The sequence below is a fragment of the Gorilla gorilla genome, chromosome 6 (genome assembly GCF_029281585.2).
Source record: "Gorilla gorilla gorilla isolate KB3781 chromosome 6, NHGRI_mGorGor1-v2.1_pri, whole genome shotgun sequence".
Taxonomy (NCBI): Eukaryota; Metazoa; Chordata; class Mammalia; order Primates; family Hominidae; genus Gorilla; species Gorilla gorilla.
Genome location: NC_073230.2, coordinates 118,859,887 through 118,874,091, shown reverse-complemented (window position 1 = coordinate 118,874,091; position 14,205 = coordinate 118,859,887). Strand labels below are relative to the sequence as shown.

Genomic DNA, 14,205 nt, shown 5'->3' with positions numbered 1-14,205 from the left:
GTTTCGAGAATACTTTTCCATATTAACATATCAATTCTAGTTATTTTAAATGCCTTGCTTGATGATTTTAATTTTTCGGCTATGTCAGCATTTATTTTCTCTTGCCTAATGCTCATATTTTGTTGCATTCTTACATATGTGATAATGCTTATAAATTTTGCTTGTATAGATAGAGTCTGTACAAGAACAGTAGAGAGAAAAGAAAATATTATTTACCCCTGATACTTACCCATTCTTCTGTTAGTCAATTTAAGAAGTTGGGTGAATCTAATCTGAGATGTGAGGCTAGGCCTCATTGTAGCTTTCCTTGCATTATTCAAACACTGTCCTTCAAACTTTTATGGCTGTGGTAGATTTTTCCTTTAGCAGGGCTTGAGATTGGCATGTCTCAAGATATCCTGACTCTCAAGTGAGAGCTTGTCTGCACAAATTGGTAGCAGACTTATTCTGAGTGTGAGATTTATTAGGGTTTCTATCCATCATAACAGGCCGCAACATATACTCCTGAAAATCATAATGATCATAGCAATAACATATCCGAAAGAAAACACTAGCTTGAGCTAGTCAATGTGAGAAAAAAGTCCGATCTCAAGTGAGAGTCAGGATATCTTTACAAAGGTGATCATCCAGTTCTGCGAACCATGGAAGAGTTCTTTCTCCTTTAGAGATTGACTGACACGTTTTTGGTCAGTCAGTTTGCTTCCTAGTTTTCTGCCCTTCAGATGATTTCTATTCACCTGCTACTTTGCCAACAGCCTTTGGAAAACATCTATGTACACTTAATGAGGACCTTGAAACTCTCAGAGAAATGTTTTTCAGTTATTCTCATCCTGTCCCCAGTCTTTCAATGTATTGCCCTAATGCTCATATTGGTAGCAGTCTTATTCTGAGTTTGAGGTTTATTAGGGTTTAAACCCTTCATAACAGGCCACAACATATGCTCCTGAAAAATCGTCATGATCATAGACATCACATAGCTAAAAGAAAATACTAGCTTGAACTGGTCAATGTAAGAGCATTTAGATTGATTACCGCATGTTCATAATTCCATGATCTATGGAAGATGTTTATCCAGAACTGATCTATTGTGAGCAGGTTTTGCTTGCTTCTTGGCCAGGCTTAATCTACTATTCAATATTAATATGTTTGCATACCTATATAATAAAAAATATTTTCAAGTTAAAGAGATCTCCTCATAAAAAATATTAGCCAAAAATTAGTCACATTTCCACATTGATATTTTCTTGTTTTTTAAATTCTTTTTATTATTATACTTTAAGTTTTAGGGTACATGTGCACAATGTGCAGGTTAGTTACATATATATACATGTGACATGCTGGTGCGCTGCACCCACTAACTCATCATCTAGCATTAGGTATATCTCCCAACGCTATCTCTTCCCGCTCCCACACCCCACAACAGTCCCCAGAGTGTGATGTTCCCCTTCCTGTGTCCATGTGTTCTCATTGTTCAATTCCCACCTATGAGTGAGAACATGCGGTGTTTGGTTTTTTGTTCTTGCGATAGTTTACTGAGAATGATGATTTCCAATTACATCCATGTCCCTACAAAGGACATGAACTCATCATTTTTTATGGCTGCATAGTATTCCATGGTGTATATGTGCCACATTTTCTTAATCCAATCTATCATTGTTGGATATTTGGGTTGGTTCCAAGTCTTTGCTATTGTGAATACTGCCGCAATAAATATACGTGTGCATGTGTCTTTATAGCAACATGATTTATACTCCTTTGGGTATATATCCAGTAATGGGATGGCTGGGTCAAATGGTATTTCTAGTTCTAGATCCCTGAGGAATCGCCACACTGACTTCCACAATGGTTGAACTAGTTTACAGTCCCACCAACAGTGTAAAAGTGTTCCTATTTCTCCACATCCTCTCCAGCACCTGTTGTTTCCTGACTTTTTAATGATTGCCATTCTAACTGGTGTGAGATGATATCTCATAGTGGTTTTGATTTGCATTTCTCTGATGGCCAGGGATGATGAGCATTTTTTCATGTGTCTTTTGACTGCATAAATGTCTTCTTTTGAGAAGTGTCTGTTCATGTCTTTTGCCTACTTTTTGATAGGGTTGTTTGTTTTTTTCTTGTAAATTTGTTTGAGTTCATTGTAGATTCTGGATATTAGCCCTTTGTCAGATGAGTAGGTTGCGAAAATTTTCTCCCATTTTGTGGGTTGCCTCTTCACTCTGACGGTAGTTTCTTTTGCTGTGCAGAAGCTCTTTAGTTTAATTAGATCCCATTTGTCAATTTTGGCTTTTGTTGCCATTACTTTTGGTGTTTTAGACATGAAGTCCTGGCCCGTGCCTATGTCCTGAATGGTAATGCCTAAGTTTTCCTCTAGGGTTTTTATGGTTTTAGGTCTAACATGTAAGTCTTTAATCCATCTTGAATTGACTTTTGTGTAAGGTGTAAGGAATGGATCCAGTTTCAGCTTTCTACATATGGCTAGCCAGTTTTCCCAGCACCATTTATTAAATAGGGAATCCTTTCCCCATTGCTTGTTTTTCTCAGGTTTGTCAAAGATCAGATAGTTGCAGATATGCGGCATTATTTCTGAGGGCTCTGTTCTGTTCCATTGATCTATATCTCTGTTTTGGTACCAGTACCATGCTGTTATGGTTACTGTAGCCTTGTAGTGTAGTTTGAAGTCAGGTAGCGTGATGCCTCCAGCTTTGTTCTTTTGGCTTAGTATTGACTTGGCGATGCAGGCTCTTTTTTGGTTCCATATGAACTTTAAAGTAGTTTTTTCCAATTCTGTGAAGAAAGTCATTGGTAGCTTGATGGGGATGGCATTGAATCTATAAATTACCTTGGGCAGTATGGCCATTTTCACGATATTGATTCTTCCTACCCATGAGCATGGAATGTTCTTCCATTTGTTTGTATCCTCTTTTATTTCATTGAGCAGTGGTTTGTAGTTCTCCTTGAAGAGGTCCTTCACGTGCCTTGTAAGGTGGATTCCTAGGTATTTTATTCTCTTTGAAGCAATTGTGAATGGGAGTTCACTCATGATTTGGCTCTCTGTTTGTCCGTTATTGATGTATAAGAATGCTTGTGATTTTTGCACACTGATTTTGTATCCTGAGACTTTGCTGAAGTTGCTTATCCACTTAAGGAGATTTTGGGCTGAGATGATGGGGTTTTCTAGATATACAATCATGTCATCTGCAAACAGGGACAATTTGACTTCCTCTTTTCCTAATTGAATACCCTTTATTTCCTTCTCCTGCCTGATTGCCCTGGCCAGAACTTCCAACACTATGTTGAATAGGAGTGGTGAGAGAGGGCATCCCTGTCTTGTGCCAGTTTTCAAAGGGAATGCTTCCAGTTTTTGTCCATTCAGTATGATATTGGCTGTGGGTTTGTTATAGACAGCTGTTATTATTTTGAGATATGTCCCATCAGTACCTAATTTATTGAGAGTTTTTAGCATGAAGGTTGTTGAATTTTGTCAAAGGTCTTTTCTGCATCTATTGAGATAATCATGTGGTTTTCGTCTTTGGTCCTGTTTATGTGCTGGATTACATTTATTGATTTTCATGTGTTGAACCCGCCTTGCATCCCAGGGATGAAGCCCACTTGATCATGGTGGATAAGCTTTTTGATGTGCTGCTGGATTCGGTTTGCCTGTGTTTTATTGAGGATTTTTACATCAATGTTCGTCAAGGATATTGGTCTAAAATTCTTTTTTGGTTGTGTCTCTGCCCGGCTTTGGTATCAGGATGATGCTGACCTCATGAAATAAGGTCAAATTCCAATCAAATTTTCTATTGATTGGAATAGTTTCAGAAGGAATGGTACCAGTTCCTCCTTGTACCTCTGGTAGAATTCGGCTGTGAATCCATCTGGTCCTGGACTCTTTTTGGTTGGTAAGCTATTGATTATTGCCACAATTTCAGCTCCTGTTATTGGCCTATTCAGAGATTCAACTTCTTCCTGGTTCAGTCTTGGGAGGGTGTATGTGTCGAGGAATTTATCCATTTCTTCTAGATTTTCTAGTTTATTTGCGTAGAGGTGTTTATAGTATTCTCTGATGGTAGTTTGTATTTCTGTGGGATCGGTGGTGATATCCCCTTTATTTTTTATTGCATCTGTTTGATTCTTCTCTCTTTTTTTCTTTATTAGTCTTGCTAGCAGTCTATCAATTTTGTTGATCCTTTCAAAAAACCAGCTCCTGGATTCATTAATTTTTGAAGGGTTTTTTGTGTCTCTATTTCCTTCAGTTCTGCTCTGATTTTAGTTATTTCTTGCCTTCTGCTAGCTTTTGAATGTGTTTGCTCTTGCTTCTCTAGTTCTTTTAATTGTGATGTTAGGGTGTCAATTTTAGATCTTTCCTGCTTTCTCTTGTGTGCATTTAGTGCTATAAATTTCCCTCTACACACTGCTTTGAATGTGTCCCAGAGATTCTGGTATGTTGTGTCTTTGTTCTTGTTGGTTTCAAAGAACATCTTTATTTCTGCCTTCATTTCGCTATGTACCCAGTAGTCATTCAGGAGCAGGTTGTTCAGTTTCCATGTAGTTGAGCGGTTTTGAGTGAGTTTCTTAATCCTGAGTTCTAGTTTGATTGCACTGTGGTCTGAGAGACAGTTTGTTATAATTTCTGTTCTTTTACATTTGCTGAGGAGAGCTTTACTTCCAACTACGTGGTCAATTTTGGAATAGGTGTGGTGTGGTGCTGAATAAAATGTATATTCTGTTGATTTGGGGTGGAGAGTTCTGTAGATGTCTCTTAGGTCTGCTTGGTGCAGATCTGAGTTCAATTCCTGGGTATTCTTGTCGACTTTCTGTCTTGTTGATCTGTCTAATTTTGACAGGGGGGTGTTAAAGTCTCCCATTATTAATGTGTGGGAGTCTAAGTCTCTTTGTAGGACACTCAGGACTTGCCTTATGAATCTGGGTGCTCTTGTATTGGGTGCATATATATTTAGGACAGTTAGCTCTTCTTGTTGAATTGATCCCTTTACCATTATGTAATGGCCTTCTTTGTCTCTTTTGATCTTTGTTGGTTTAAAGTCTGTTTTATCAGAGACTAGGATTGCAACCCCTGCCTTTTTGTTTTCCATTTGCTTGGTAGATCTTCCTCCATCCTTTTATTTTGAGCCTATGTGTGTCTCTGCATGTGAGATGGGTTTCCTGAATACAGCACACTGATGGGTCTTTACTCTTTATCCAATTTGCCCGTCTGTGTCTTTTAATTGGAGCATTTAGTCCATTTACATTTAAAGTTAATATTGTTATGTGTGAATTTCAACCTGCCATTATGATGTTAGCTGGTTATTTTCCTCATTAGTTGATGAAGTTTCTTCCTATTCTCGATGGTCTTTACATTTTGGCATGGTTTTGCAGCAGCTGGTACCAGTTGTTCGTTTCCACGTTTAGTGTTTCCTTCAGGAGTTCTTTTAGGGCAGGCCTGGTGGTGACAAAATCTCTCAGCATTTGCTTGTTTGTAAAGTTTTCTGTTTCTCCTTCACTTATGAAGCTTAGTTTGGCTGGATATGAAATTCTGGGTTGAAAATTCTTTTCTTTAAGAATGTTGAATATTGGCCCCCGCTCTCTTCTGGCTTGTAGAGTTTTTGCTGAGAGATCAGCTGTTAGTCTGATGGGCTTCCCTTTGTGGGTAACCCAACCTTTCTCTCTGGCTTCCCTTAACATTTTTTCTTCATTTCAACTTTGGTGAATCTGACAATTGTGTGTCTTGGAGTTGCTCTTCTCAAGGAGTATCTTTGTGGTGGTCTGTGTATTTCCTGAATCTGAATGTTGGCCTGGCTTGCTAGATTGGGGAAGTTCTGCTGGAAAATATCCTGCAGAGTGTCTTCCAACTTGGTTCCATTCTCCCTGTCACTTTCACGTACACCAATTATGCGTACATTTGGTCTTTTCACATAGTCCCATATTTCTTGGAGGCTTTGTTCATTTATTTTTATTCTTTTTTCTCTAAACTTCCCTTCTTGCTTCATTTCATTCATTTCATCTTCCATCGCTGATACCCTTTCTTCCAGTTGATCGCATCAGCTCCTGAGGCTTCTGCATTCTTCACGTAGTTCTCGTGCCTTGGCTTTCAGCTCCATCAGCTCCTTTAAGCACTTCTCTGTATTGGTTATTCTAGTTATACATTCGTCTAAATTTTTTTCAAAGTTTTTAACTTCTTTGCCTTTGGTTTGAATTTCCTCCTGTAACTCATAGTTTTATTGTCTGAAGCCTTCTTCTCTCGACTCATCAAAGTCATTCTCCATCCAGCTTGTTCCATTGCTGGTGAGGAACTGCAATCCTTTGGAGGAGGAGAGGTGCTCTGCTTTTTAGAGTTTCCAGTTTTTCTGCTCTGTTTTTTCCCCATCTTTGTGGTTTTATCTACTTTTGGTCTTTGATGATGGTGTTGTACAGATGGGTTTTTGGTGTGGATGTCCTTTCTGTTTGTTAGTTTTCCTTGTAACAGACATGACCCTCAGCTGCAGGTCTGTTGGAGTTTGCTAGAGGTCCACTCCAGATTCTTTTTGCCTGGGTATCAGCAGTGGTGTCTGCAGAACAGTGGATTTTCGTGAACTGCGAATCCTGCTGTCTGATGGTTCCTCTGGAAGTTTTGTCTCAGAGGAGTACCCGGCCGTGTGAGGTATCAGTCCACCCCTACTGGGGGGTGCCTCCCAGTTAGGCTGCTCAGGGGTCAGGGGTCAGGAACCCACTTGAGGAGGGAGTCTGCCCGTTCTCAGATCTCCAGCTGCGTGCTGGGAGAACCACTATTCAAAGCTGTCAGACAGGGACATTTAAGTCTGCAGAGGTTACTGCTATCTTTTTGTTTGTCTGTGCCCTTCCCCCAGAGGTGGAGCCTACAGAGGCAGGCAGGCCTCCTTGAGCTGTGGTGGGCTCCACCCAGTTCGAGCTTTCCGGCTGCTTTGTTTACCTAAGCAAGCCTGGGCAATGGCGGGCGCCCCTCCCCCATCCTCCCTGCCGCCCTGCAGTTTGATCTCAGACTGCTGTGCTAGCACTCAGTGAGACTCCGTGGGCATAGGACCCTCCAAGCCAGGTGCAGGATATAATCTCCTGGTGCGCCGTTTTTTAAGCCCATCGGAAAAGTGCAGTATTCGGGTGGGAGTCACCCGATTTTCCAGGTGCCATCTGTCACCCCTTTGTTTGACTAGGAAAGGGAATTCCCTGACCCCTTGCGCTTCCCAGGTGAGGTGATGCCTCGCCCTGCTTCGGCTTGCGCACGGTGCGCTGCACCCACTGACCTGCGCCCACTGTCTGGCACTCCCTAGTGAGAAGAACCCAGTACCTCAGATGGAAATGCAGAAATCACCCGTCTACTGCGTCGCTCACGCTGGGAGCTGTAGACCGGAGCTGTTCCTATTCGGCCATCTTGGCTCCTCCCCCGATATTTTCTTAAACTACCTGTAAAGCTGAAGTAAAGTACAACAGGCCTGAAAGATTAGGACTGCCTTATTCACAATGGTTGCGAAGCTTGGCTGCTTATTGAGATGACCTGTTGAGGTTTTCAGAAACACAAATTTCCTGCCTACACTGTACCACTCTCCAGGTCCTATCTTTTCCATCAAAATTTCATGAGGTGAAGTGTAAGAATCATTATTATTTTTAAAAAATCTAAATCTGTTCTGAGTGAACATGTTTGGGGAACCACTACACTAGGGTTATTACTTTTTTCTTTAATCTGAGAGAAAGGATTCAAATAAAGCAATTAGTTACACCAAACGTATATCAATCCTCACCTGTTTCGCCTAGCAAATTTCTTACATATAAATAGATCCTAATGTTGTTGAAGAATTGGAATTTTATTGTAAACAGTTTAACATATATATCTTTTATTTCTATTATTCTCTTTGTCTTTTAATCTCCAAGACATCATGTGAAATATTTTAAGTCATTATCTTTTTCCTTGCACAGTATTCCTCTGAAGAAAGAGGCAAATGTTTTACAGGTATTTTCACAAGACTATAGCACTGAAGATGGCAAGGTCTCAACACTGAGACTTTTTTTTTCTTTTAACTGAGAAGAAAGTTCAGGGACTGAACACTTTTTCCCAAATATGAAAAATAAATGTTAAGTTTCACAAAACCTTGGGGAAAGCAGCATCCAGGAATGCATTAAGAGCACCATTTTTTTTCTTAGTAATAAAAGCCTGAACTGAGAAGCAATTTAAGTGCAAAATGAACTTGAAATGATCTGTCATGTCCTCCTCTCTTTAATAGATACTAGAGACCGAGGTAACCAAGCCCAGGACAAAATACTGGAAACCTAATTTAATCTAAGTCACCCTCAATAGTGGATGTAGTGGGAACATTGTTTAGATTGAGTTATAATGGCTGCTTAGCTAGTACAAGGAAAGTAATATTATGAAGACATGATCTTGAGTTTGATCAATTTTATCTTCCGAATATCTTTGAACACCAAACCCCAGACAGATGGTCATCTAACAAATGTTTATCACTTCTGACAAAAAGTTCTTAACAAGAGTGGGTGCAGATGTATTACTATCATAATAACCTAATACAAATGTATATATTACTAATTTATCATGGACTTTATATGTGAGAAATTATATAAAATTAAGATGGCATTAGCCATGAGAACAATGGATGTCAGAAATTGATAGAAAATTTAAATTATACACTACATATTTAGGTGATTTCAGAGTTTGCTAAGTGTTTCACCTAAATCATCTGAGTTGATCTTTAAACAAAGCTACAAAATGCCTCTGTAAGTAGGTTGAATAGTGGTCACCAAAGAAATCAAATCTTACTCCTTGGAAAGAGTAAATATTACTGTATTTTGAAAAAAGGGTTTCTGCAGATGTGATTAGGTTAACAATTTTTTGATGAGAAAATAACCCCAGATTATTTTGTAGGGCAATGAATGCCATAGCAAATATTTTTATAAAACAGAGTTAGAGGTTTCACACAGCCAGGAGATGAGAAGGAAGTGTGGCCTTGTGGACAGATATTAGAATGATATGACCAAAAGTCAAATAAAGGGAATACTTCTAAACTCATTCTATGAGGCCAGTGTTAACCTGATACAAAACCAAGTAAGGACACATCAAGAAAAGAAAACTACAGGCCAGTATCTGTGATGTATATTTACTGACGCAGAAGTCCTCAACAAAATATGAGCAAACCTAATTTAACAACACATTAAAAAGTTTATTCATCATAACCAAGTGGGATTTATCCAGGGGATGCAAGCATAGTTCAACATACGCAAATTAATCAATGTGATATATCATACCAATAGAATGAATGACAAAAACAATATTGTTAATTTCAATTGATGCTGAAAAACCATTTGATAAAATTCAAAATCATTTAATAGTAAGAACCATCACAAATGGTATAGAAGGAACACACCTTAAGATTCAAAATGCCGTATAAGACAGACCCACAGCTAGTATCATACTGAATGGGTAAAAACTGAAAGCCTTTTTTCTAAGAACTAGAACACACAATCATGATGCATATTTTCAACACTGTTACTCAATGTAAAGCTGGAAGTCCTAGCTAGAGCAATTAGTAAAAGAAATAAATAAATGGCATCCATATTGGAAAGAAAGACATCAAATTATCCTTGTCTGCAGATTATATAATCTTATACTTTGAAAAACCTAAAGACTCCACAAAAAACTGTTAGAATAACTACATTCTGAATGTGATAAACACATTCAGTAAAGTTGCAGGATGAAAAATCAATATGCAAAAATTAGTAGCATTTCTATATGCCAACAGTAAAAATCTTAAAAAGAAATCAATATAGCATTCCCATTTACAATAGATAACAGATAAAATAAAATTCCTAGGAATAAACTTAACCAAAGAATTAAAATATCTCTATAATGACAACCATAAAACACTGATGCAAGAAATGGAAGAGGACACCAAAAAGTATAGATACTCCACGTTCATGGATTTGAAGAACCAATATCTTTCAAATGTCCATACTACCAAAGCAAATCTACAGATTCAATGCAATACCTATCAAAATATCTAATACATTCTTCACATACAACAAACAATGCTAAAATTTTTATGGAACCTCAAAAGATCCAGAATATTCAAAGCTATCCTGAGCAAAAAAGCAACACTGGAGGAATCACATTACCTGACTTCAGATTAAACTACTGAACTATAGTAACTAAAACAGCATGATACTGGCATAAAAACAGATACATAGACCAGTGGAACAGAATACAGAACCCAGAAACAAATCCATACGTCTACAGTGAACCTATTTTCAGCAAAGGTGCCAAGAACAAACATCCAGAAAAGAGTCTGGGAAGAGTAGTGGTGGGGAAGTGGGTATAGTTAATGGGTACAAAAGAGATAGAAAGAATGAATAAGACCTAGTATTTATTTGCTAACACAACAGGCTGACTACAGTAAAAAATAATTTAATTTTGCATTTAAAAACAACTAAAAGAGTATAATGGGATTGTTTATAACACAAAGGATAAATGCTTGAAGTAATGGATAAAAAAAGAAATTATTGCTGTCTACTTTGGAGAGCTGGATAATTTCTTCCTCATGTTTCTTAATAGAGATTTCCATTTGGCCTGAGTCATTAATCCAAGTACAATAGGATATATTAGCAATTGCCCAGGTTGCACGTTTGCCAATAAGGATGAAATCTATAACAATTCCAGCATTCCTAACATCCCTAGTCAATGAGTTGAGGAAAAGCCAAATTCCTTCCAGCTCCAAGATAGTCTGTTTGGTTACTTCAGCTAAATTCAAAACAAATATTTTAACACTTTTTCTAATTTGATGACTCACATTGTGGTAATAACTGCCAAACACAGTAAATAAGTAAGGAGTCAGTTATCCCTCAACAAATCTACCTTGGAAAATCCAGGGCTGCCTCATTTTAGAGAGAATGCCTCAGTCTTCTGAGCTCTCAGAGTTACTGGTGGTGTTTCCTTAAAGACTTGCTCTCTTATCACCACCTATAAGATGAAAATAACAGTGTTTCTGGAAGGGAAGGAAGTTGATTCCTAGCTTCTACACAAGAACTATGATCCCAGCAATACGCACATGTTGTCCCTGGGGAGAAAAGATATGTTATGATTGTTGAGGTCCTGCTCATGGGACCTGCAACAATCAATGTGGGGGCACAAGTTGATACTGCCTCACATGTGTTCTCCAGGCCCACTGGTAGAGTCTAGTTCCTGATTTTGAAAAGACTGTGAAGGCAGTTCCATCTGTCCTGCTTGTTTTTGTCATCATTTGGATGCTATTCATTTGCCCCAGGCAATGATGAGAATGTGCATGGTGGACTTATGGAGGTGGAGAGGAGACTTTTCTTTGGGAGTTGCAAAAGCTGGAATTGTTCCCTGTTGTTTGTGATAGACCTATTGATAAGGTTAGAAGACAAAGCAGTGGTTAGAGGTGTCTGGTTAGGATAGCTAACCCAGCAGACAATTTAAAGTGGGTGCAGCAGTTTTTGTTGTGTCATCACCAGGACATTTTTCTTGGTATGAAAGGATCCAGGACGGATCTGAAACAAAAAAATCACTAATGTGTCTCCCCCATCTACACCTCCGGGGCCTAATGTTTTGCTTTCTCGGGAGCCAGGGTAGTTGCTTTTCCTCTAATACCTCAAAATTGGTGTTTCTAATTCCTTTAAGGGGAAGTCCACACTTTCAAGCATCTTCTGTGCACACCCAGAGCTTTCACATAGTGGGGTTAGGTCCAAGTGACAAGGTTTTTTTTTTTTTTATTATACTTTAAGTTTTAGGGTACATGTGCACAACGTGCAGTTTTGTTACATATGTATACATGTGTCATGTTGGTGTGCTGCACCCATTAACTCGTTATTTAACATTAGGTATATCTCCTAATGCTATCCCTCCACCCTCCACCCACCCCACAACAGGCCCCGGTGTGTGAAGTTCCCCTTCCTGTGTCCATGTATTTTTATAAAACTCACAGAGACCCAATGTTTCCCTCTCTTCGACTTGGAGAGCAATGTACTTAACCAAGTGGTCATTACGCTTATGATTTGCTACCTTGTCAATTCAACAGGACACAATGCAGGTGGCTGACCTGAAATTAATTTTGAATTACTGACACTCCCTTTTTCTAGGTTGTCAGACTATGAATCAGGCTATCCTGGGATTCTTGTTAGGGGAAAAATAATCCCGCCCAGGGATGTCAGGAACGAATTTTGAATTTTTGATAGTTATAAGTAAAGATCAAAGGTCTAGTGTCATCAGTCTGCCAGAAATAGATTGGGGTAGTGCCCATGGAATATGTTCTCTCACTTAGTGACATCGGGATCAACTTTTGCTCCTCTTGGTTCACTGGCTTTACCTCAGACAATAGACTAGTGGTATAATTTCCTATAAAGGAATAGCTGCTACTTTTTAATGTGAGGTCAAGTTGCTGCTGAGGATAGGGCATCTGTGTTCCTGAATATACCATTTTCACCCAGGTAGGGAAGATTATTGGGCCCTTTCTTCCTTGGTAATAATTCAATCTGAATTGACCAACCTCAAACTAGATATATCAGGGTAAATATTAATAAGGCTTTATGGGTGAGACATTCAGTGTTGATAAGAGTGCAGTAGTAATTGAAATGGTCTCTTTTCTATTTAAAAAAAATTTGTATATATTTAGTGGGTATGAGTGCAGTCCTGTCACATGGATATATGGCAGAGCAGTGACATCTGGGCTTTTAGTCATCACCCAAATAATGTACATTGGACCCACTAAGCAGTTTCTTATCCCTCAACCTGCTCCCACACTTCCACCCGTCCGAGTCTCCAGTGTCTATGATTTACACTCTATGTCCATGTGTACACATTATTTAGCTTCCTCATATAAGTGATGACATGTGGTTATGGACTTAACTGTTTCTGAGTTATTTCACTTAAGATAACGGCCTTCAGTTACATTCATATTGTTACAAAATACTTTTTAATGGCTGAATAGTATTTTATTGTAATATATATAGTATATATATTATATCATAATATATATAGTATATATAATATAGTAATATATATAGTATATATAATATCATAATATATATAGTGTATATATTCTATTGTTATATATATGGTGTATTATATTGTAATATATATAGTGTATATATTGTAACATATAGTGTATATATTATATCGTAACATATATAGTGTATATATTATATCGTAACATATAGTGTATATATTATATCATAACATATATAGTGTATATATTATATCGTAACATATATAGTGTATATATTATATCGTAACATATATAGTGTATATATTATATTGTAACATATATAGTATTATATTGTAATATATATGGTATATATATTATATCGTAATATATATGGTATATATATTATATCGTAATATATATGGTATATATATTATATCGTAATATATATGGTATATATATTATATCGTAATATATATGGTATATATATTATATCGTAATATATAGTATATCGTAATATATATAGTGTATATATATATAAAACACCTTTATCCAATCATTCATTGATGGACACTTAGGTTGATTCCATGTCTTTGCTGTTGTGAATAGTGCCATGATAAACATATGAGTGCAGGTCTCTTTTTGATATAATGATTTGTTTTCCTTTGGGTCAATACCCAGTAGTGGGATTGCTGGATGGAATGCAAATTCTATTTTTAGTTATTTGAGAAATTTCCATACTCTTTTCCCCAGAGATTTTACTGATTTACATTCCCATCAACAGTGTATAAATGTTCCCTTTTCTCCTTTTCTCTGCATCCTCGCCAACATCTGTTCTTTTTTGACTTTTTAACAATAGCCATTTTCACTGATGTAAGATAATATCTCGTGGTTTTAATTTGCAATTCTCTTAATGATTAGTGATGTTGAAAATTTTTTGTCTGCTTATTGGCCATTTGTATGTCTTCTTTTGAACAATGTCTGTTCATGTCCTTTGCCCACTTTTTAATGGAGTTATCTGTTTTGGTTTTCCTATGCATAGTTTTCAAAAAAGGTGGAACTATTAGTAGTATCAGGGAGGCAATGTGTCCAAAATTCAAAGAGATTCCTCCAGGTGGAGTCTTGCCAGAGTCTCCAACTGACAAAATCAACAGTCTCAGAGACCTATAACTCAAAGATGTCACTCAGCATGGAAAACTTGTCTTTAGTGTGACAGAGAAACTTAATTTTTAATTTAATTTAAATCAAATAA

General features: G+C 37.6%; 1 long non-coding RNA gene across 1 annotated transcript in view; it reads right to left on the bottom strand.

Annotated features, from left to right (window-relative positions):
• The window catches only part of LOC134758875 (uncharacterized), a 32,267-nt gene extending 21,284 nt beyond the window's left edge, over positions 1–10,983 (bottom strand). The window contains exons 1-2 of the long non-coding RNA XR_010134546.1: positions 10,868–10,983; positions 7,298–7,421 (exon numbers count right to left, since the gene is read on the bottom strand). This is a non-coding gene — a long non-coding RNA (uncharacterized lncRNA). The remainder of the gene's footprint in view (positions 1–7,297; positions 7,422–10,867) is intronic.
• Between the last annotated feature and the right edge of the window lie 3,222 nt (positions 10,984–14,205).